Source organism: Lactuca virosa, chromosome 1 (genome assembly GCF_052849685.1).
Source record: "Lactuca virosa cultivar CGN04683 chromosome 1, Lactuca_virosa_CGN04683_v6, whole genome shotgun sequence".
In the NCBI taxonomy this organism is placed as follows: Eukaryota; Viridiplantae; Streptophyta; class Magnoliopsida; order Asterales; family Asteraceae; genus Lactuca; species Lactuca virosa.
This window is the reverse complement of record NC_136426.1, coordinates 245640665-245663982: the sequence shown is the minus strand read 5'-3', so window position 1 is coordinate 245663982 and position 23318 is coordinate 245640665.

Genomic DNA, 23318 nt, shown 5'->3' with positions numbered 1-23318 from the left:
CTTGTAAGTAAGTTATGCTTACCCTATTTTAGTATAGCTTATATTTATAATTAGTATTGTTATTATGAACCTATAATAAATATTTGGGCTATTATTATGACTTATATAAGTGTCGTTATAATATCTTTTTAACTACTCGCGATATGGGGAATCTGGTTTAAAGGGCCGCATAGGGTTTTTGGATTTCAAAAGTGTTATATGCCAAAATGATCTTGCCCTCCTGTGTTTTATGTCTGGCCCCTTTATGTACATAGTAGTTGGAAAATATTGTTTAAACGCTTATATAATAATAATAATAATAATAATAATAATAATAATAATAATAATAATAATAATAATAATAATAATAATTAGTCATGGTAAATATTAGACTAAAATCTAGTGGTAATAATACTAGGTTTCGTCGAAGGAAATTATTTTTAAGATGTGAAGTGCTGTCTGAGTTCGGAATCACCACCTTAACAAGTGAGTGCATAGTTACTTTCAACTTACACATAGATATGAAGTATTTTAATATAAATTACGTGCTATGTGTGCATATTGTCTGAATACTTGCTGTCTATGCTGAACGAAAGATTTCATACATGTTTTAAATTATTTAAACTGTATATGTATTTTATATCTACAAAATATGTTGGGTAAAACATGGGTAGATGAAATATGAATTGAATGTTGAGATAAGAGGTGATATAGACCATGAGATAAGGGTGAGAGGTGAACAATGAGAGAAGCCTTTTACCTAAGTGTGGCCCCGTCATCTAACAGAGTATGGATGACAACCACAGACTATTCTAGACAGTCTAGTGGAACACTAGCAGGCTCGCAACCTGTAGGTGTTGTGAACGATGTGTTCACCCGGTGTACTCTAAACCTTGGCAATCATGCAGACTTGGTGCCTAAACCTTGACGATCATGCAGACTTGGTGCCTAAACCCTGACGACTATGCAGACTTAGTGTCCGTTGTGTAAACCGTGGCAACGATGGACTTCGTGCCAATTTCTTAGTATGTTCCTTAGGAATGAATGAACGAGGAATAGCTGATTCTTAGGGTAGATCCTTAAGAATAAAGAAGATAATGGGGATGGGTAATTGGGTTGATTGGTTGATGTTTAAACATAATAATTATATTATGGTGGGTTTGAAAACCCTATGTACTCACCAGGTTTCCCAACCTGACCCACTCAGTTTATTTGTATCACATGTGTCTATATGAAGTTACATTACACTGAGGGATTAAGGAGATATAATCACTAGTGATAATGAATGTAAGATCTGTTTATGCTTTTGTTCCTGTATTGACGTTGACATCCCAATGTTTTAAAATGAATAAAAATACATTTCTTCGAAAATGCTTTGATAATGTATTTATCATGTTTTTCTGGGAACAAATTCTGCAACATTTTTATTAAAAGAGGTGCTCAGATTTTTATAAAACATAAACAAAACCGGTCTTTTCTGGCCGTGAAAATGGCGATGTCACAGTTGGTATCAGAGCATTAGTTTAAGCGAACTAGGAATAAGGATTTATTTCTAGACTTAAACTTAGAATGCTAAGCAATGAATGTGAGGATTGTGTCTAATATATTTTAGGTAGTACACCTAAATAGACGCAAGCGCTAGCTTATTTAGGGAAAATGCCTAACATGCTTTTATGTGCTAAATGATTTGTGATGCTTGATGTTATCGTTTGATCGGATCTATGGTCTGTTGCCGACCGGATCTGGAAACTTTATGTGTTCAGATTTCTAAACGTATAATTACTGTATTAGAACTGGCATGTAACTTTTCGGAGTGATAGGGAAATTTACACGTCGATCGTAAATAAAATCTTTCTTATCTTAATTCTCGTCATTACACACTGAACGTCTGAATTGGTGTATAGATCGAAATGTCAAGAACCCGAAGTGGAGTCGGGAACGCAAATGGAAATAGGAATCAACAGCCCCCAGTGATTGAGCAAATACCTGTTGTAGTAGAAGCTGCACCTGAACCAATCACCATGGCTGGAGTACAAGCCATGATTCGAACTATGTTAGTTGAACAAAGGGAAGAAATGAGGAGGGTGTTGCATGAAAATAGGGACGAACCTACCATGCCCATTGAGAAACCTGAGCTGATTCCCGAGCAATCGGAGGAAGGGAACTATAGCCACCCTGTGAGTCAAGTTGGGACTCAAGGAGAACGAAGTAGTGGCTCGGAGAGGGGAAACGACAAGGATGGACGAATGTATAAGAAATTCTTGGGTGCCAAGCCACCAAGCCTTTCCGGAAGCCCGAAGCCGGTTGAGATTATGGACTGGATCTCCGAAATGGAGATGGGGTTTGAGAGCTGTGACTGTAGCGACAAGCAAAAGACCGTCTTCGCCGTCAGACAACTAAAGACCGGACTGCTAAGTTGGTGGAAGTTGTTGGCAGATACAATGCCACGAGGAGAAGCCATGCGAATGTCTTGGGAAGCATTCCTAGAGCAGTTGAAAATGCAGTACTGCTCAGAGATAGATCTGATAGACCTAAACAACGAATTTCAGAACCTGAAGAAAGGAAAGATGAGTGTGGATGAGTATGCCACCGCATTCACCGAGAGGATGAAGCTATTCCCCTACTTGGTGCCTACTGAACTCTCCAATATCGAAAGGTTTGCTAACGGACTGCCCAAAGACTTTGGCCCAACAGACAAAATGGCAACTACCTTGAAAACAGCCGTTAGAGCAGCCAGGAATGTTGAGACCCAGATTAGGGAAAAGGTGATGGGTTTTAGGTACAACAAATAAACTAGAAAACAATTCCTAAGTTCACATGCAACCTACTTTGGATCTATGTTTTAACTATTGAACATACAACTTTGAATTGCAAAACAAGAACCCTAGAGGAGAGAGGCTAATTTCGAAATTAACAAACTAGGGTTTAGGGTTTACATACCTTTCAATTGTTATAGCAAACAATTGATATTCCCTTGATCTTGATCTTCTTGGAAGCTTTAGCACCACAAGTGTAATGCCTCTAATGGAATCACACCCAATGACTAGCAAGAAGGAAAGTAGAAGAAGAGAGAAGGGAGGGAGTATGCAATTTCGGCCAAGGTATTCTTCCAAAGAATGAGTCACCAAAATGTGAGCCAGGAGGCTCCTTAAATAGTTGAGGGAACTAGGGTTTAGGGAAAACCCTAGTTATCCTTTACTTAGGGCCTAAGCAAGACCCAAGGCCTTATCTTGGACCCCTTGGACGAATTCTCTACGGTTTCCCCTAGGGTTTTCGTCCACCCCCTTCCAAGGGAGTTCTGGATCCTTCCATTCAACTATCAGTTAATTGCAAACTAGTCCCTGCACTTTATAATTAATTCTTTTCACCCCAAAATCAATTCTGATTAATTTCTGGCTAACAATTAATTAAACATAGTGATTTCTAATTAATATATTAATCCATTAACATATTAATAAATCATTTATATATATATTAACTTATTAATCTTATAAATTAATATCTCTCCTTTCATAATTTCCTTGTCCGGTTGCTAGGTTGAGGGCAACCCAAAAGGACTGTGCTGCTATCAATTCAAGTAGATACCAATTATAGTTATGGGCTTAGACACCTAATCCAACAGTCTCCCACTTGGATAAGTCTGCAACTATAATTGCTAGTATGCCTTCTAAATTTGACCAGCAAATTGTAGCTTCCAAAGAGCTGCTGCCGAACTCTGACCCAGTCAGTTATGTGTCCTAAGATAAGTGATCATATAACCCTTCGTTCTGCTTGATATCCCCAGACAAAAGACATGGAATGTAATCAATCTGTTTGTCCAGAATCTATGTTTCCCGATTCCTGATTTGTGATGATGTAGGACTTCTAATCGAACACATCAATTTAGTCCTGGCTGGGCCCAGCACATAAGTCAACACCAAATCATCGAGGGCCCCACAGATATCGCTTTTCCTGTTAGGGCAAAAGGAACGAATACACGTTGACTCCTATGCTTGTATCTTTTACTCATCAAATTATGCATGACAATACGTTTTATAACACCAAGTTACTGATGCGTTTTCGTATCACCAATGCACAACCGACTTGTAAATTACAACTCATATATCTTCGTTTCAAGATTATAAGATATTATTGTCTCAGTATTACTCGTGATGAATTCAATGAAGTAATACTCTGAGCGAGGGTTTATCCAATACTCAAATCTCAATTTCTGAGTACTCATGAACGTTGCAGCAATTCTATTGCCATGTTTATCCTTAGACAATCTGCAATCCAATTCATGACAGTCTTAATTCACTACTTACTTCCAAGAGTACGAGCGACTGTGGAGTTTGAATAATCTCATTATTCAGGAAGTAAAACATGCAAAAATGAAACACAATAATAAACAATTGACAAAAGGTAGTAGCCAAACTTATAAATAATACTTTATTATTTAATCACCAAAAGTCAATTACATTTACTTTGTTACAAGTTTCAAAAACTAATCTAACTACTAAAACTAATATCATCTTTCAGTCCTATGCTCCGAGCATGCTGAATATGCTTAGCCCTACTCAGACCCTTTGTGAGAGGATCTGCTGGGTTATCTTCAGATGACACCCTCTTTACTATAAGATGGCCTTCTTCTACTCTATGTCTGATGAAATGGTACTTTCTGTCGATATGTCTGGTCTTACCATGATCTCTCGGTTCCTTTGTCAAGGCAACCGCTCCTTCATTATCGCAGAACAGTTCCGTAGGCTCCTGGATGGTTGGAACAACTCCGAGATCCCCGATGAAGTTCCTCAACCAAGCTGCTTCTTTCGACGCTTCACTTGCTGCTATGTACTCTGATTCACAAGTAGAATCAGCCACCGTATTTTGCTTGGAACTCTTCCAAGTAACTGCTCCTCCATTCAGTAAAAACACCCAGCCTGACTAAGAACGGAAGTTATCTCTATCCGTCTGAAAGCTGGCATCACTGTAACCATCTACTCTCAAAGTATCACTGCCACCAAGCACAAGAACCCAGTCCTTTGTCCTTCGCAAATACTTGAGTATATTCTTAACTGCTATCCAATGAGCTCTACCTGGGTTTCCCTGATAGCGACTCACCATGCTCAAAGCAAATGCCACATCAGGGCGAGTACATGTCATAGCGTACATGATCGATCCGACAGCGGAAGCATAAGGTACACGACTCATGTCATCTATTTCAACATCTGTACTCGGGCATTGAGTCTTACTCAATTTGGTATTGCTCTGGATAGGTAGCTTTCCCTTCTTGGAATTTTCCATACTAAACCTCTTTAGTACCTTATCCAAGTATGTGCTCTGACTAAGTCCAATTAGTCTCTTCTTTCTATCTCTCAATATTCTAATCCCAAGAATATAGGCAGCTTCTCCAAGGTCTTTCATGGCAAAACACTTTCCAAGCCAAGACTTAACTTCTTTCAAGGTTGGAACGTCGTTACCAATGAGTAATATGTCATCGACATATAACACCAGAAAAGTTACTATACTCCCACTAGCCTTGATATACACACAAAACTCATCTTCACCTCTAGAGAAACCAAACTCTTTGACTTTCTCATGGAAGCAAAGATTCCAACTGCGAGATGCTTGTTTCAATCCATAAATTGATTTCTCAAGCTTGCACACTCTATTGGGGAACTTTGCATCAACAAAACCCTCTGGCTGACTCATGTAAACATTTTCAGCCAACTTCTCATTAAGGAAAGCAGTTTTGACATCCATCTGCCAGATTTCATAATCATGAAAGGCAGCTATGCCGAGCAATATCCTAATAGATTTAATCTTAGCTACTGGTGAGAAGGTCTCATCATAGTCAACCCCTGGGGTTTGAGTGAAACCTTTTGCAACCAGTCGAGCCTTGAATGTGTGCACATTTCCATCCATGTATGTCTTCTTCTTGAAGATCCATTTGCACCGAACTGTCTTGCGACCTGGTGCACTATCAACCAAATTCCAAACTTGGTTGTCATACATGGACTTAATCTCGCTGTCAATTGCCTCTTTCCACTTGGAAGCCTCTGGGCCTGCCATTGCTTCCTTATAAGTGACTGGTTCATCTAAGTTTACCAGTGTTCTGTCACTTATGAATGTGTCACCATCTGAAGTAATATGAAAACCATACAACTCAGGTGGCACACTCACCCTAGTGGATCTTCTAAGAGGTAATGAGTTATCAATTGGTTCAACAGGAATTGTTTCCTCTGGTTGAGTGCTAGTGTCATCTAAGGTTCCTTCATTAGCTGACTCTTGAATTTCTTCAAGGTCAATAGTGCTCCCACTGTCCTCTTTGAATATGAGCTCTCTTTCAAGAAAGACTCCTCTTCGTGCTACAAAGACCACGTTCTCACTAGGCCTGTAGAACAAATATCCAAAAGACTGCTTTGGGTAACCAATGAAAACACATTTCTCACTTCTAGCTGCTAGCTTGTCGTGAGTCTCTCGTCTTACGAAAGCTTCACAACCCCAGACTTTAATATGTGCTAACGAGGGAACTTTCCCTGTCCACATTTCGTGAGGTGTTTTGGCAACCTTCTTTGTAGGGACAAGATTGAGGATGTGGGCGGCTGTCTCTAAGGCATACCCCCAGAAGTGAATAGGAAGCGAAGCCCGACTCATCATAGAACGAACCATGTCTAACAAAGTTCGATTGCGCCTCTCAGCTACACCATTTAACTGTGGTGTCCTAGGAGGAGTCAATTGTGAGACTATCCTACATTCTTTCAGATAGTCATTAAACTCGATACTAAGATACTCCCCGCCTCTATCGGATCTAAGTATCTTTATCTTTCTGCCCAATTGATTTTCGACTTCATGCTTAAACTCTTTGAACTTTTCAAAAGTTTATGACTTATGCTTGATCAAGTAGATATATCCATATCTGCTATAATCGTCAGTGAAAGTCACATAGAATCGATTAGCATCTCTTGTAGTTGATCTGAAGGGCCCACACACATCTGTGTGTATGAGATCCAACCGACCTTCACCTCTTTCACAAGACCCTGTGAATGGTGATTTTTTCATCTTTCCCAAAAGACAAGATTCACACATATCATCTGACTTTAGGTCAAATGATTCCAACACTCCATCCTTTTGGAGTTGGGCTATGCGTTTCTTGTTAATGTGTCCAAGACGACAATGCCACAAGCATGCCTTGTCTACACTATTAGACAAGTCAATATTAAGCACACTATTTCCTAGGCTATCAACACAAGTCACTGTTTCATACACACCATTACAAGGCAAAGCTTCAAACATAAAAACACCATTCTTATAAACATAAATTGAACCATTCAAATCATTAATAGAATATGTAAAACCTTGTCTGAACAATGCATTAAATGAAATAATGTTTCTCGTCATCTCAGACGAATAGAAACAATTTATTAAATCTAATCTAACATCATTACTAAGCAGAAGCTGATAAACTCCGATCTTGGTTACTGGTGAAGACTTTCTGTTTCCCATGATCAGGTTTATCCTTCCTCGCTCTATCTCCTCACTTTCCTTTAGGCCCTGCAAATCAGAACAGATATGAAAACCACATCCTGTATCAAGGACCCATGAACGAGAAGATAATGAGTTATTAGCAGAAATAGTGTAAATACCTGCCGAAGATGGCTTCACTTTGCCATCCTTGATATCTTGCAGATATTGTGGGCAAGATCTCTTCCAATGCCCCTTTTGGTTGCAGTAAAAGCAAATTGCCTCTTTTGGATCAAAAACATAGGGAGTGGAACCATTGGGCTTAGCCTTTGGGCCATTACTAGATGACCCAGCTTGAGCCTTGCTCTTCCATTTTTGCTTGGGAGGACCTTTCCTCTTTTTCCCCTTTCCCTGTCTAATAGCCAAAACAAGGGCACTCGTAGGTGTGGAGGGTATACTTTTACCCTTCATCCCTGCCTCAGCTGTCTGCAACAAGTTGTGCAATTGGGCCAAGGTCTGCTCAGTATTGTTCAAATGGTAAGTTAGAATAAACTGACCATAACATTCAGGAAGTGAGTTCAAGACCATGTCAATGGCCAATTCCTCATCAAAGTGAATATTGAGCTTGACCAAACGCTCTATGTAGCGTTGCATTCTTTGCACATATGACACAACCGACTCCCCATCTTTCATCTTGCAAGCCATGAGTGACTTGACTACTTCGAACTTTTCTTGACGAGCTCGCTTATGGTACTTTTCCATAAGGTCCTTGTTCATCTCGAAAGGCCAGTAGTCCTCATAGTAACTCTGCAGTTCTGGGGACATAGTTGCCAACATGATGTATGCCACTTTGGTAGCATCATCGTAATGTTTCTTGTAGGCAGCAAGATCTTCAGGAGTAGCTTCATTCTCATCAAGCTCTTTGAGCTCCTTTTCAAGAACATATTCTTTGTTCTCGAAACGAAGAGCCATCTTGATGTTGCGCATCCAATCGTTATAGTTTGAGCCACCCATAACGACTTTGGAGCAGATATTGAGCAAAGAGAAGTTTTGGTTGGAGGAGGACGAAGCAGAAGTGTTTCCAGGAGTAGACATCTGAAAAGAAAGAAAGTTTTAGTTAGATTTCAAGATACCTTAATAAAATAACCCAAAGATATAATATCAAGGTTAGGATCCAACTATGAAGATTCACAACTTAGAAATGGGATGCCGAGATCCAAGTGCTAATTTCATAAAGGTAGGTGAATGACGATTCACCAATTCCACCATTAGACGAAACAAACGAAGTGAAATTCCTAATTCTTTTGAGATACATTGAAACTATTCAATGGCGTGTTTTGATCTCAGATTATGCTCTTCTATTTGTGACTGGGATGCCGAGGATCACAAACAAGATGTGAATAACCATGCAAATGTGCTTGGTAACCTCATTGTCTTTATCATTAACTATTGATGTGCTGGTAAACCACACACGCTCCATTAAAATGACAATTATGAGATACCCATTACTACTCTTTATTGGTGCCTTTTAGTGTGCTGGTTAACCACACACGCTCCACTAACGACCAATAAAGCATAATGTGCAATTTCATGGATTAGCTTACTTTTCACATTTTTCCTAAAGTAACTAGAGTTGAGATTTTGAAAACTATGTTCTAGTACTTTCTTTAATATCATTATACTTTTAATGAGAAGTAGTTGTCCTATCAAATCCGTTCTGCAAACGACCCTCCACTAATCAAGGAAGCGGTGGGTGAGAGTGGACACCCATTTAACTACCATTTTATAGGCAGTTTCCTTATACCCCCTTATAGATTAGCTTCGTGAATGAGGCATACTAGCGATTTGACTGACCATGTTCTTATACATATATAATATTAAACTTTTAATTATAATATATATATATAAGGTGTGTTTTAAAACATTTTAAAACTTCAAGGGTTTATAAATTTCGAAATTTAAGCTATTAAATTTAAATTTAAATAAACCAATTAACTAGATTTAATATTTATCTTTTAATTAACTATTAATCAAATTATTAAATCTTGTAAGGATTATCTAATTAAATTAATCCATTATTTTAATCCTAATCCTTATCCCTCTAAATTTCGAAAATTAGGGTAAGGATAATTATCCAATTAATCTAATTAAGTAACAATTATCCAAAACAAGAAACCCTAGTTATCCTCTAGCATATTTCGAAATTCACAAGGGAGTAGGCTAGGGTTTTCAAAACCCTAACCCTAATTTCGATTAGGGTTCTTTGGAGGCTAGGGTTTTCGAAAAAACCCTTTGATCCAAAACCCTAGAAATCGAAAATTTGGCCTTTAGAGTTTAATAGCTATAAACCCTAATTTGCAATTCAACAATTGTAGCAATTCAATTTAAAACAACAATGGCTCTGATACCACTGATGGGTTTTAGGTACAACAAATAAACTAGAAAACAATTCCTAAGTTCACATGCAACCTACTTTGGATCTATGTTTTAACTATTGAACATACAACTTTGAATTGCAAAACAAGAACCCTAGAGGAGAAAGGCTAATTTTGAAATTAACAAACTAGGGTTTAGGGTTTACATACCTTTCAATTCTTATAGCAAACAATTGATATTCCCTTGATCTTGATCTTGGTCTTCTTGGAAGCTTTAGCACCACAAGTGTAATGCCTCTAATGGAATCACACCCAATGACTAGCAAGAAGGAAAGTAGAAGAAGAGAGAGGGGAGGGAGTATGCAATTTCGGCCAAGGTATTCTTCCAAAGAATGAGTCACCAAAATGTGAGCCAGGAGGCTCCTTAAATAGTTGAGGGAACTAGGGTTTAGGGAAAACCCTAGTTATCCTTTACTTAGGGCCTAAGCAAGACCCTAGGCCTTATCTTGGACCCCTTGGACGAATTCTCTAGGCTTTCCCCTAGGGTTTTTGTCCACCCCCTTCCAAGGGAGTTCTGGATCCTTCCATTCAACTATCAGTTAATTGCAAACTAGTCCCTGCACTTTATAATTAATTCTTTTAACCCCAAAATCAATTCTGATTAATTTCTGGCTAACAATTAATTAAACATAATGATTTCTAATTAATATATTAATCCATTAACATATTAATAAATCATTTATATATATATATATATATATATATATATATATATATATATATATATATATATATATATATATATATATATATATTAACTTATTAATCTTATAAATTAATATCTCTCCTTTCATAATTTCCTTGTCCAGTTGCTAGGTTGAGGGCAACCCAAAAGGACTGTGCTGCTATCAATTCAAGTACATACCAATTATAGTTATGGGCTTAGACACCTAATCCAACAAAAGGGTCTGGAGAGAGCTGAAGTTGGCGAGAAAAGGAAGTATGTAGGATCTTTAAAATCCAACAAAGAAAGGAAATTGTCAAAGACTGAAGGATGAGGAGGAGGTGAAGCTAAGTGGTGCGAGAAGTGTAAAATAAACAATTCGGGAAATGTAGCGAGGAGGTGACTTGCTACAAATGTGGAAAGACAGGACATTACGCCACCAAGTGCGCATCCAACAAGAGGGTGTGCTACAGATGTAACAAAGAAGGGCATGTTTCTAAAGACCGCCCGGAGAAAAATGAGGCAGCAATGCGAGAAACGCCACTAAGGCCAAGGGCATCCCACATGATCCTCGACGAAGCAGAAAACAACGCAAGGAATCGAGGATGAGGAATTCATACCCGAAGATCGAGTTATGAAGTAGCCAAGGGGATAAAATCATATGATGTAGCCTATTAGAGGCATATTCTAGGGTGAACTTGAACACCTATGTAATAGTTTCAAGAAATAATAATAAAACCTTTGTATTGTTATCTGGTGTGTTAAAATGTTATGTGATTTTCTTGTATGGTGACTTGGAAAACTGCGAGACAATAGTTGGGACGAGTATGAGTAGGTGTGAATGATAGTAGAGGCCTATACTACCAGAAGCACGGGACTCGCACTTGGATCAGGGAAAGTCACAAGGTTACCAAGAAGCTAGTAATTGATTCCGTTTTGTTCATGTATGTCGTTACCATTGTTTCGGTAATGACTAAGACAGATGATTATTTCGACCCTAGTGGTCATATCAAATCGATTCTGACTAAGATGAGTATGTTACGTGGTTCAGAGAACCAAGATCGATGTAGCATCCAACTTAAGCCAAAAGATTGAAGTAAAAGATAAGCGAAGCAATCAATATAAGTATTGCAATCGTTGTTGGAGTAAGAAGCTTGTAGCTAGAAATGTTACATACTAAAATGTGATCATATCACATTAGAACATGAAGGTAGGTATATTCCATTCTAGAATTTTACTCTAAGAGACATGAGTCTAAGCGTTGCATCATACGATGAGAGGTTATTACAACACGACCCATCAGTCTATCGTGGAAATCAAATAAACTTAACTTAAGTTTTTAAAGAAGAAGAAGGAGTCTCTGATAAAGAGCGAGGTTGTGACATGAAGGTCATGATTCAAAGTCTAACAAGACATAGAGAACGGGTGCAAGATCAAGCACCGCTTGCAGTCAAGAAGATCGGGAGTTAAATACGCATTCGAAGAAACATAGAAGTTACGAGTACTACCTAGGATGAAGAGATAATGTAGGGAGCCATTATACAACCTTGTTTCGTTGATGATTCCGGGACGTAATCATCCTAAGGGGGAGATAATTGTAACGCCCGTAGATTCGGGCTAGTCAATTTAGAGACGATAAGCGTCAAAAATTACTTTTTAATAGAAGATTATTTAGAATGAATAATCTTAACCAATTCATATTATATGTTACACGGGTTCCGTACATATAAAAAACGCTGAAATCCGAGTTATAACGAAGAAGTTATGGCCCGTCGAAGTTTTACGGCAAAACCGGCACGGCACCGGGAGACGTAAATAGTGAATTTACGATAGAAGACTTTTTAGCCTTAGTGATCTAAAAAAAAGTTGTAGTATACGTTAAACCGAGAACATACAAAAAAAGAACGTCAAAATCTGACTTCGTATGACGATGTTATGATTTTTCTAAGATTTGGCATAGCAGTGCACAGCCCGAAATTCGAATTTTAGATCGTTGGATTTTTGGCCAACGCAACCTAAATGAGAATTGAATATCTCATTAATACTAGCGCAACAGTAAAAAGACAGACGAAAACGGACGTCGGATGAAGAAGTTATGAATTTTTAACGAACTTTTCCTGTCCCGATCTGTTAAAATATAACTTTAAAAATAAAGTCAAAATTAGTGGATGGAGTCTAAACGAAAGTTGTAGGGTACGGTCCCGCCTATGCGTGGATATAAATAACGTCAAAAATGGAGTTCGTATGAACGAGTTATAAATTATAATAGCATATTTACGTATTAAAATAGAGTATAAATCATATATACGTATACATATATATACAAATGTATATATCATTAGAAAGGTTTCAACGATGCGGTCATTTTAAGACTAGTGTTGAGTACTTTCGACATTAGTTTAGTATAAATATCGTTAAATCTATTTAAAATAGTATTATGAAGGGGTGTTTAGTCGTTTATATAACTATAAGGTCATTAAGTAATTATGGAGGGTAGTTTTTGTAAATTCAATTACTAGAAATAGAGTCTCTAGCTCTCATATTTCTTGCACCATTCTCTTGATTCAAGAGTCTTTCTCTTCTTATCCCTCGAGCATTTCGGTCCCTCGTGATTCGACTTCCCTTTCTATAGTTTTAGTATAGTAAGGTGAGCGCTGAAGCGCTGCACGAATCTTTCCTAAAAGATTCAGCGACGAAGTTCTGCCCCTGCAGAGCCCGACTCCTAGCTAAAACCCCATTGTAAGTAAGTTATGCTTACCTTATTTTAATATAGCTTATATTTAAAATTAGTATTGTTATTATGAATTTATAATAAATATTTGGGTTATTATTATGACTTATATAAGTGTCGTTATAATATCCTTTTCACTACTCGCGGTACGGGGAATCTGGTTTAAAGGGCCGCATAGGGTTGTTGGATTTCAGAAGTGCTATATGCCAAAATGGTCCTGCCCTCCGGTGTTTTATGTCTGGTCTCTGTCTGTACATAGTGGTTACAAAATATTGTTTAAATAATAATAATAATAATAATAATAATAATAATAATAATAATAATAATAATAATAAGACTATTAATTAGTCACGGTAAATATTAGACTAAAATCTAGTGGTACTAATACTAGGTTTCGTCAAAGGAAATTATTTTTAAGAAGCGAAGCGCTGTCTGAGTTCGGAATCACCACCTTAACAAGTGAGTGCATAGTTACTTTCATCTTACACATAGATATGAAGTATTTTAATATAAATTACGTGTTATGTGTGCATTTTGTCTGAATACTTTATGTCTATGCTGAATGAAAGATTTTATACATGTTTTAAATGATTTAAATTGTATATATATTTTATATCTACAAAATATGTTGGGTAAAACATGGGTAGATGAAATATGAATTGAATGTTGAGATAAGTGGTGATATAGACCATGAGATAAGGGTCAGAGGTGAACAATGAGAGAAGCATTTTACCCAAGCGTGGCCCCGTCATCTAACAGAGTATGGATGACAACCACGGACTATTCTAGACAGTCCAGTGGAACACTAGCATGCTCGCAACCTGTAGGTGTTGTGAACGATGTGTTCACCCGGTGTACTCTAAACCTTGGCGATCATGCAGACTTGGTGCCTAAACCTTGGCGATCATGCAGACTTGGTGCCTAAACCCTAGCGACCATGCAGACTTGGTGCCCAAACCTTGGCGACTATGCAGACTTAGTGCCCGTTGTGTAAACCGTGGCAACGATGGACTTCGTGCCAATTCCTTAGGATGATCCTTAGGAATGAATGAACGAGGAATAGCTGATACTTAGGGTAGATCCTTAAGAATAAAGAAGATAATAGGGATGGGTAATTGGGTTGATTGTTTGATGTTTAAACATAATAATTATATTATTGTGGGTTGAAAACCCTATGTACTCACCAGGTTTCCCAACTGACCCACTCAGTTTATTTGTTTCACAGGTGTCTATATGAAGTTACATTACACTGGGGGATTAAGCAGATATAATCACTAGTGATAATGAATGTAAGTTCTGTTTATGCTTATGTTCCTGTATTGACGATGACACCCCAATGTTTTAAAATGAATAAAAAGACATTTCTTCGAAAATGCTTTGATAACGTATTTATCATGTTTTTAAGGGATCAAATTCCGCAACATTTTTATTAAAAGAGGTGCTCTGATTTTTATAAAGCATAAACAAAACCGTTCTTTTCTGGCAGTGAAAATGGGGTTGTCACACTCGTAGACAGGTACACGCATAGGTTTCGAGAAGACGGAGCATAGTAGCTTCAAGTATTTGTTTTGCTATTTACTTTTGGAGTCAATCATATGTGATTCAAATATAATGTAAACACTTTAATATTAATGCAATGGTTGTTGTTGCTTTGATTACTATTATTCAATTATTGTGATACTGTACATGATGTCATCCACCCCCGAACGTTTCCGCCAATCCGGTTTGGGGGTGTGACAGATTGGTATCAGAGCATTGTTTATAGTGAACTAAGTATATCAAACCATGTAAGATATACAATTATAAACACAATAGGATAAAAACACTCTGACCAAGAGTTATACTTTTAAAATATATTAATATTTTTATAAAAGTATACATACATGCATACATACCAGAAATAGTATCACAGTGAGAACTACACAAAAGTATTTAGATGTTGGACACTACAGTTAAACCTAGACAGTTATATAATCATATATGGGAGAAATATAGTCTGATCAGCTATATTTATTTAAGATACGAACAACATGTGTTTGGGAGTGATCGTGGTGTTGCAACAAGTCTAAAACTTACCAACCCTACATGCAAAGGAACAATATAACCAAACATAAAGTTTAAAATACTATAAGAGTATTTTATGATACTATACAATAACAACAAGTCTAAAAACTTATCAGCTTCGTATACCAAGAAACTCTAAAATCAAACATAAAGTTAAAATACTATAGGAGTATTTTAAGGTACTATAAATAACTTATGGGAAAACTTCCCTTACTGGTAGATCTATAAATGCTTAGTGTATACACTAAGGTTATATGTAATTAAGATTTTATAGACTTACAATTTGTGATTTTTGCTCTACTTCCTGTTCCTTGTTTAGTTGTGGTCTTAGAGTAGGATCACTTATTCGAATGTCTATTCGATCTTAGTTATATATAACTGGTATGCACAATGTAATTATAGAAGGACCGGGTAAGGATCACCCCATAAAAATTTATTTTCAATAGAAATATTTTATTAACCACATAGATTCTGTAGACATCCCTATTCTCGCATAAACGACATATCTCGACACCGAAAACCCACTACAACAGTCAGTAGAAGGGTTGAGGAGGAACCAGAAAGGGTTCATAGGGAGGATTTCGAGAAGGGATCAGACAAAGAGAAAGGCATTGGAGAGATCGTTAATGAACCTTACCCTATCAGGAGCAAACTAAAGAGCACCTTACGAGTCACACTAATAATTAATAAACTAATATAACCTAGTGAGTTAGTGATTACACTACTCACACCATGTGTTAGGCTTATCGCCTCTTTCCTAACAACAAATACTAGTAAATCAAGTTACATAATTTCATTTAGGATTGGTCACTATTAAAAATTCATAAGTTTATTTTATGTAGACCTCTATTATGAATTATTTTCAAAACACTCGGAAAGTCGGAACATGATACACACAAAACTAAGATAATCTAGTTCAAATAACATTCGACTTATAACCACTACTGAAGACTTATCACTATTCCATCTTTTAAACCTTATGACAGAAAGATGCCTCCACGTAGACCAATAAGGCGTGTCATCAACAACACGTCAACAAATCCACCACCGCCGCCACCACCACAGTACGACCCTGCTGTTTTCCAGGCTGCTATAACAGCCACAGTGACAGCCGCCATAACTCAAATCCACGCAAGTGGTACCAGTGGAGCAGGTAGTGGTGCAAACCCATCTAACCATGGAGACAGCCATGGACACCCAAGGGTGTGTTCCTACAAAGACTTCACCAACTGCAAACCCAAATCCTTTAATGGAAGTGAGGGAGTCATTGCTCTAATGCGATGGTTCGATAAAACGGAGTCAATTCTTGAGATATGCGCGTGCCCAGAAGGGAGCAAAGTGAAGTTTGCTTCCTGCACCTTCTCTGGCAGGGCCCTTACAAGGTGGAATGGTCATTTCAAGTCACTGACCCTTTCAGTGGCTAACTCAATAGGTTGGGAGAACTTAAAATCCATGATGATGGAAAAGTACTGCCCGAAGGGCGAAGTACAAAAGCTAGAGCAAGAGCTCTGGGGTCTGACATTGAAAGACTCCGATATTGCTGCTTATACAGCCAGATGTAGTGACCTAGCTATTCTGTGTCCCGGTATGGTCACCCCGGAAAGTAAGAAAGTGGAGAGATACATATGGGGACTAACTCCCCCGATCCAAGGGAACGTGATAGCTGCCAACCCACTTACATTTGACAGTTCCAAGTGTCTGGCACAGAAACTTGCAGACCATGGAGTCCGCCAAGGTGTGATGGCCTCCGTTCCTGAACCAGCAAAAGAGGGTAACTATAAGAGAACGTATTGGAGTAAGAAAAAGGGACATCCAACTCAAGAGCCCTCGAATAAACAACATATTGTTGCTGTTCATGCTGCCACAACACCAGCCACACCAACACCAGTGCGACAGTATGTTGGGATTCTCCCAAAATGCAACAAGTGCAACTTGCAACACTATGGAGCCTGCCGAGAGTTTCACTGCAAAAATTGCAACAGGAAGGGGCATACTGCTCGTTTCTGTAGGGCACCGACACAATCAATCTCCCAAGTCCCATGTGTCGGAGTTATCCAGGCTTGTTACGAGTGTGGTGAAACAGGACACTTCAAGAGAGATTGTCCAAGAGCAAGGAATACTGGTAGTGATGGAAGGGTGTTGATGATTACCGCAGGAGAGACCCTCCCCGAACCACCTGTGAACAGCGGTACGTTTTCCCAATAAAAACATTTAAAGCTTAAATTTTTAATAAATAATTATAACTTACTCTCTCGTCCGAACAAAACACATCATTCACATAAAAACTAAGGATCCTTGCAGGTGAGTTATGATGGCTTAGTTCTTGCAGGTGAGTTATGATGGCTTAGTGTATACAATAGGGTCATATATAATTAAGATTCTAAAGGCTTACAGTGCGTGATTTCGCCTTATTTCCTGTTCCTTTTCTGGTTTTGGATTTAGGGCAGAGTCACTCGGCCGGCAGTCTTATCAATCTTAATTATACATGACTTGTATACACCAAGCGATTATAGAGGGACCTAGTAGAGATTATATTATGAAATTTCATCATTGTCAGTTATCGGAGCACTCGTACTGCTAGTACTCGCTTAACGCGGTACAAAATGTTTGCAGTAGTAATAAAAAGGATAAAATTAAAAGCACTAGAAAGTACACATAGAATGCACTGTCGCTATAACAAACACTTCTTCCTAATCGACTTAACACCCGTTACTATAAGAAGTTCCAGCGTCGTCATTAGAAATGGATTGGCTGTCCTCACCATATCAATTCCATGTGCTACGAAAAGACCATTCGCCTTAACTGACCGACTAACAAAATCTTTTCAATCTATAACGACAAACCCGACACAAACCACTGAATCGCCTCTCGCTTCAAAAATCAGAAGTACCCATGCGAAGAGTACCATATTTTCTGTAACCTTTCCGAAGTAATCCCAGCAGACCTCCTAGGAATACCACTCGTACAACAAGTCAATTTCGAGAATAGAGACTAAGGACCTATGCGGTTAACCTATCACTACTAAGTGTATATGCGAGGGTGGTATATAATTAAGATTCTACATACTTAGGATGTGTGATTCCGCCCTACCTCCTGTTCATTGTTTGGTTGTGGACTTGGGGCAGAGTCACCCATCCGACCGTCTTTTCAATTTTAATTATATACAACTTGTATACAGAAGGTGATGATAGATGAACCAAGTATGAGTCCTACCATGAACTTCAGGACAAAGCTGCCCAAGACTACGAGTGGACATACTACCATTCGAGTGAACGTAGACAAGTAAACCAAACCCACACTCTCCACTATCTTAAGTACAACTTACCATTCCTAAACAAACATTCAGAATAAAGGAAACAAAGTTGCATACCAATAGTGAAGATGCGCTGGAACGCCTCGCAAGGACATGAATTCACATGGGAACGGGAAGATCTGATGAAACAAAAGTACCCACATCTATTCCCCAACATTTGAAGTCCCACTCAAAGTTCAAATTTTGGGACGAAATTATTCTAACAGGGGGAGAACATAACACCAATCAAAATAGGTCAATAACAATCGCATATGATTATGTCAATCATGTAATGTGATAAACTTACTATGTAATTCATGATAAATTCTAATACAAGTATGAGCTTGCATACATACTTTATTATACAACTCAAAGTATACGTCCATGCGATTCCAAAATGTATATAACGTTTAAATCTAACTTCGCATGAAGGAGTTATGATAAATTCTAATGCTATAAACCCTTATAACAAAAGGAATTTAAAATAGACTTAGAACTAGCTATTAGAGTCTAAACGAAATTTGTAGAGTACGACTCCACCTACTCGTGGATATAAAGAACGTCAAAAACAGAGCTCGTATGCAAAAGTTATGACCTTCTGAATATACAGCTGGCGGAGAGCTTGACACGTGTCCGAAACCCTAGCCTGATCGAGCTCACGACGTGAGCATATATGGCTCACGGCCTGAGGTAGCCAATCGTCACCTTTTAAGCCTAGTATCCATACGACAAGTCTACGGGGTGATTCATCAAAAACTGACGACGTGAATAGTAATTCCTCACAACGTGATGAGTCAACGGGACACCTTCCGAAGCTAGGGACACAGATGGCGGGTCTACGAGCTGATCAGGACTAACCTCACGATTTGAGCTTGTATGGCTCACGACGTGAGTATCAAAATCTCGTACTATAAATAGAGAGCTTGCTCTCTTGGTTTTGGTTACACAAATACACTACTCTCTCTCATTTTGCTGATTTCGAGCCTTTTCCCGAGACGCCGGTCGCTAACTGCTGTCAATTTCTAGCTAGATTCTACCCGCAATCATACTCAAGGTGAGCTCATACCCCCACATTTTTCTATGTTTTTCAATGTTTTAGGGGGGTGGGGGAATAGAAGTAAACCACAAGAAATCTTGTGTTTAAAAATATAAATCGCTTATTATGTTTCACGTTCTTTACATATACATTTTACGCAAACATGCTAAAAATCGTTACTACCAAACTTATAAAATCTTACGTACAAAGTTGTTAAAAATACAAAGGTTTTACCATTTTATCGAAACATACATTTTTAAACTATAATAGGTATAGTTTGGGGAACATTCACGTTATTTTACTCTTTTGGGTCAAAGGAATGATTATATAAATATATGATTATTTTATACATTGTAAACACTATAAAAAGATAATACATACGATAACAAGGAAAAGAAAACTTCAACACACTTTATGTAAACTAGTTAATACAGGATTGTAAGCCTCTCCTTCGTTGTACCAAACAAGGTACCCGTTAAAATCCTGAATTATAACCAGAGTCTCCTGGAGGGAGAGCGTGAGTTTGTGTATAGATCTATACGGGACTGACAATCCCACGCCCTGACTGTTAGCTACAGTTGGAACGGAAGTTTTGGGGTGACAAATGTCATAAACTTTCCGACGCCTGAAGAACGTCGTGCATGCCATTAATCATATTAGTATGTTTATAATGAACTCTCACAATAAGCAATAACTAAATATTTACATAGTGATATATTTTCAAACAGTATTAAAGGGTAATAACTCTATGAATACTTAATATATATACATCAGGGATATATACAATTAAGATCCGATAGACAGTGGAATGTGTGATTTCCGCTTTACATCTTGTTCCTTGTTTGGTTGTGGGCTTAGGGCAGATTCACCCATTCGGCTGTCCATTCGATCTCGATTATATATAACTTATATGTACTAAGTGGTCATAGGAGGGTAGTAAGATCACATCAAGTTTACAGTGCAAACACGTCTTCAGCTAGTTTTAATTATTAGTAAAACTACGTATCATTAAATTAAGTATGGCAATTATACTTCTACTTTTTTGTCTTGGAACGTTTAAGATTACAATTCGGTTTTATGGAAAATATAGGACTTTCCAGGTTAAACATCATTATTTTACAAGCAACCCGTTTACAATTTAACTCTCTAGAAACAAATATGATTACTTACTTTTCGGTTAGGAACATGATTGTTGATACTATGAATTCTTAGTTTATACAACAGGGTTATATATAAATAATATCTGATAGGCAGTGGAATGTGTGATTTCCGCCTTATTTCTTATTCCTTGTTTGGTTGTGCGCTTAGGGCAGAATCACACAATCAACTGTTCGTCCGATATTTGTTTATATATAACTAGTATATACTAAGGAACCATAGTAGAAATCAACATGGGTCACATTACATATATAAATTCAACACGTCATATTTTATTCTTTAAGCATAAGAAACATATATATATATATATATATATATATATATATATATATTGGTCTTAAGGCCTAAGACTACATTCCACTTTACTAAGAAAATATAGGATTTTCTGAAGGAACACACTTATCACATCTAAAAGGATCATTATTGTTAACTCTGCAATTACCTAGTGAATATGTTAGAGTTATATATAATGAAGATGCGATAGGCAGTGGAATGTGTGATTTCTGCCTTACTTCATGTTCCTTGTTTGGTTGTGGGCTTAGGGCAGATCCACACATTCAACTGTCCATTTGATCTGGATTATATATAACTTGTATTCATTAAGTCATCATAGAAAGAACTAGTATGGTCATATTACTTATCATTTCTTATTAAGAAAATATAGGATTTTCTGGAGGAATAAACGATCATTTTCAAGGAACAAAGAACTTATTTTCTAAAAGAAAATGCTTATGAACTCACCAACTTAAATGTTGATACACTTTCAAAATCACTTGTATTCTCAGGAGACTAGTAGACAGGTACACGCACATGTTTCGAGAAGACGGAGCATGGTAGCTTCAAGTCTTTGTTTTGCTATTTACTTTTGGAGTAGGGTTGTTCACTATTTAAATAAAACCGAATTATCCAATTGGACAATTTGGATTGGACTATTTGGTTCGGATATTCGGATTTTTAGATTCGATTTCACCAAAACCGAATTATTATTTTGGATTTTGGATTGGTTTGGTTTATAAAATAAGAACCGAATAGTCCAAAAAAACCGAATAACAATTTATTATTTATTTATTTATAATATATCTATAATTATTTATTAATTTTATAAATTATTTTTTTTCAAAAAAGTTCAAAATGTTTCACCTAATAAAAAAACTAATATGCATTTTCTATCAAAAGTGTTTTATCTATTAAATATTAAATTATAATATACCTTTTTAGTAGTTGTTTGTAAATTATAAATTACAACTAATTTGCTTCTATAAAAATGGGATAATATTATAATTATATATCGTTTTAAAATGTTATGCCTTTTGAAAACCGAATTATAAAAACCGATCCAACCGAATTGTAATTGGATTGGATCGGATCGGATTTGAATTTTGTTTGGACATTTCAGATCCATATTTTGAAAACCAAAATCAATTTGGATTTACTTAATTGGATCGTATCGAACCGATCCATCCAAATGAACACCCCTATTTTGGAGTCAATCATATATGATTCGAATATAATGTAAACACTTTAATATTAATACAATGGTTGTTGTTGGTTTGATTACTATTATTCAATTGTTGTGATACTTTACATGACATCATCCACCCCCGAACGTTTCTGCCATTCCGGTTTGGGGGTGTGACAATCAGACCCCCAGCCAGATCTTGGATATCCTCCGGTTCTTCAAATGGCTTCATTGTAGGCTTTCTGTTCAGAACGGAGGTGATCTCAATATCCATCTTTGCAAACTCCAAGATATAGCATTTAGTCATCTTTTTCAGATGGTCAAAAATCGGCTGATACTTGCTCACATTCTTCGCAACTATGTTAAATAACGAAATCCAGTCATATGGATTCATGAAAGGCAACTCAGCCAAAGTAAATTCATGAAGCACAAGATTAGAATGATGAAATCGTTTGAAGTGGATGTTCGTAAAATCTTCAATATCAACAGGTAATCCGACCTTCAAACCTACGATCCTTTTCAGACTCCAGGACTCGTATTGAGGCTTTCCGTACTTGAGATAAAAGTTGAAGACTTTTCTCTTGATCGTGTTGTTGGAGATTTGAGTCTTCTCAATCTTTGGGAAACATTGGAACAGAAATGACCGTGGGTGAGGGGAAAGTCCAACTGGCATTCAATGTCATTGCAAGTATCGAATGACATCTTCGGTTCTAGCCAGTATAGTTCCGGGAGATCTATGGCTTCCTTCTAAATCCTTTTCATGGTCCAAACAGGAAACAAGGACTTTTGACGTTCGAGAATGAAAGCTGAATTTTTGACTTCAGCCTCTTCTGCCTCAAGCTTTTGACGAAGAGCATTAAGATCATCAAGCTTTTTGTCCCGTTTCATGCTTACAAGTTTCTCTGATTCGGACAACTCTTATTCATCACCGTCTTCATCAATTTGTTTTCCCTTGTTTTTCTTTGATCCAGAAGCTTCATTAACCTTCTGGTCAATGTCTTCTTTCACTTTAACTTCCTCTTCTCCCCCTTGTTTCGAAGGAGCACCGCTTCCCGAAACA